Below are 2,966 nucleotides of genomic sequence, written 5' to 3'. Positions count from 1 at the left end.
GCACGAAGTCGGAGCTCGGTTTGCCCCGGGTGCGCACCTTCGCCAGGGTGCGCACCTTGATGCGCACGCCTTGGCTGGGCTGCGCACCTTGGTGGGCGCCATGGTGCGCACCTTTCGTGCGCTCCAAGGTGCGCACGAAGTCGGAGCTCGGTTTGCCCCGGGTGCGCACCTTGGTGGGCGCCATGGTGCACTCCGAGGTGCCCAAGATTGGTGCGCACCAAGGAGCGCTCCGAAGTGCGCTCCAAGGTGCGCGCGAAGTCGAAAGTTGGGTTAATTGTCCGGTTTGCCTCGGGTGCGCACCTTGCGTGCACCTTCGCCAGGGTGGGCGCCTTGGTGCGCACACCTTGGCTGGGCTGCGCACACCTTGGCACCCGCGTTTCCTTCATTTTAAATTTTTTTTTTTTACAATCTCTCAAGTGGGAAATTCTATAATCTCAACTTTTTTTGCCTTTTCAGGAAACTTTTGAATGGAGCGCATCATTGGTGCGCTCCGAAGTGTGCTCCAAAGCTCTCTCCAGCTGCGTGCACCTGCCCCGGCCGCGCACCCGGCCCCGCCCAGCTTCGCTCACCTGTCCCGGGCGTCTGGTGCGGAACCTTAGAGTAAGAAACATCACCGTGCACCTTGGCCAACGTGCGCGACTCGACCGAGCGCGCACTGGCCGAGGTGCACACCGATTTCACCTGGGTGCGCGCGCAGCACCTCGGGCGCACCGGGGTGCGCGCACAACGCCCGGGTTGCACCGTGGCCTGTGTGCTCGGGGCGCCTCGGGTGCGCGCTCGGTGTCGCCCCCGCGCGCGCGGTAGTGCGGGCAGCGCACCCCGGCCCGGCCCGGCCCCGACGAGAACGCAAACGGGCAAAAGGTTTATTCAAATAGCATTGCGACGCCCGGCGAAAAACTAAAAAAGGGTGCAACACCGGGACTTCCCGGGAGGTCACCCATCCCAGTACTACTCCGGCCCAAGCGCGCTTAACTGCGGAGTTCTGATGGGATCCGGTGCACTAATGCTGGTATGATCGCACCCGTTATGAGCTTGTCGCAGTGTGTACTTAGCAAACCGCGACCCACGTGCGAATCCACCCCGGCCACCCACCCCCGTCGAGGTGCACACCCTCCCTCGCGAAGTGCGCCCCGTTCGCCAAGTGTGAGCCCTGCCCGGGTGCGCGCACCTTGCTAGGGCGTCGGGTGTGCACCCGGCCCGGCCTACGTGCGTGCACCTGGAGGGGGCGTCGTGTGCGTGCAGTGTCCCGTCTGCAACGCGGTGCCCACACACCACCTCGGGCGCAACGACCTGCGCTCACATGTGGGCCGAGTGCACCTTGGTGCATGTTCGGGGCGCCTCGGGTGCACGCTCGATCTTGCCCCGGTGCACCAAGGCGCTCGGTTTGCCCCGGGTGCGCACTTGGTGCAAGGTGGGCACCCAAAATAGGGATCAAGCACCAAAACACAAGTTTCGGGATGCAAAATGGGACCCAAGGACCACAAATGCGTTCCAAGACCCATGATGGGTCCACGAGAACAAAAATGTGTTCCGAGACTTAATAAACAAATATTGGGTTTTAGGAGAAGAAACATGCTCTGATGCCCAAAACGAGAATCGACCCCGAAAAGGCCACAGGCCAAAAGTGGGATGCGAGACAAAAAAAAATGGGACCCGAGGACCAAAATTGGGTTCCCAGGTCGAAGACAGGGCAACCGGACAAGAAACGACCTCTAAGGCTCGAAATGAGTCCCGACGACTAAAACTTGACAAGAAGCACCCATCAGGCACCCAACTCGACACCCATGGGATGCCGACCCACCCGGGCTTCCACCTAGCACACCTTGGCACCCACCCACCCTCGCACCCAACCTCGCACCCAACTTAGCACCTTTGAACCCACATTGGCACTCACCCTGACCCTGGCACCTTGGAACCCACATTGGCACTCACCTTGACCCTGGCACCCACCTTTGCACTCACCTTGGGACCCACCCTGGCTCCCACCTCGGCACCCACCCAGACACCCACCTTGGTTCCTTGGCACCCACCTTGGATCCTTGGCACCCACCCCGACACCCACCTTGGCACGCAACTTGGCTACTTGCCACCCACCTTGGCTCCTTGACGCCCACCCCGACAACCACCCCGTGACCTACCCTGGCTAGGGTTGGTGCACACCCACCCTGGTGCCCACCTTGGCACCCACCCTATGACCCACCTTGGCACGCACCTTAGTACCCACCCCGTTACCCACCCTAGGACCCACCCCGTGACCCACCTTGGCCAGGGTGGGTGCACCCACCCTGGTGCCCACCTTGGCACCCACCCATCCTAGCACCCAGCCTGTGACCGGGCTTGGAACCCAACCTTGCACCCGCACCCGTCTTGGCCAGTGTGGGTGCGCACCCATCCTGGCACCCACGTTGTGACACACCCTTTAACCCACGCACCCTAGCACCCACGTTGGCACCCACCTTGGAACCCAACCTAGCAACTTGGCACCCACCCCGTGACCCACCTTGGCATCCACCATAGCAGTCGCCGACTTGGCACCCACCTCGGCACCCACCTTGACACTTGTGGACCCACCTTGCCACTCACCCTAGCATCGACCCATCCTAGCACCCACCCTGGCACCTTTGCACCCTAGCACTCACCCATCCTAGCACCTAACCTGTGACCCACCTTGACACTCACCCTCGCACCCACCTTGGAACCCAACCTAGCACCCACCCACCCTGACACCAACCCTAGCACCTACCCACCCTTGCACCCACCCTGTGACCCATCTTGGCACCCACCCATCCTACCACTCAACCTATCACCCACCTTCTCACCCACCTTGGCATCCACCTTAGCACCCACCCACACTGGCACCTTGGCACCCACCTCGGGCAAGGTGGGTGCACACCCACCCTGGCACCCAATTTAGAACCCACCGAGCATGTTACCCACCTTGGCACCCACATTGCAGCCCACCCTAG

General features: G+C 61.9%; 1 non-coding gene across 1 annotated transcript; it reads right to left on the bottom strand.

Annotated features, from left to right (window-relative positions):
• Positions 1–904: 904 nt before the first annotated feature.
• On the bottom strand, positions 905–1,023 carry LOC131868667 (5S ribosomal RNA). Its single transcript, XR_009367114.1, has one exon. It is a non-coding gene; the product is annotated as a 5S ribosomal RNA (ribosomal RNA).
• Between the last annotated feature and the right edge of the window lie 1,943 nt (positions 1,024–2,966).

Source organism: Cryptomeria japonica, unplaced genomic scaffold (assembly GCF_030272615.1).
Source record: "Cryptomeria japonica unplaced genomic scaffold, Sugi_1.0 HiC_scaffold_212, whole genome shotgun sequence".
Lineage (NCBI taxonomy): Eukaryota > Viridiplantae > Streptophyta > Pinopsida > Cupressales > Cupressaceae > Cryptomeria > Cryptomeria japonica.
Note: the sequence above shows the minus strand (reverse complement) of the source record. Positions and strands in the feature narration are given on the sequence as shown.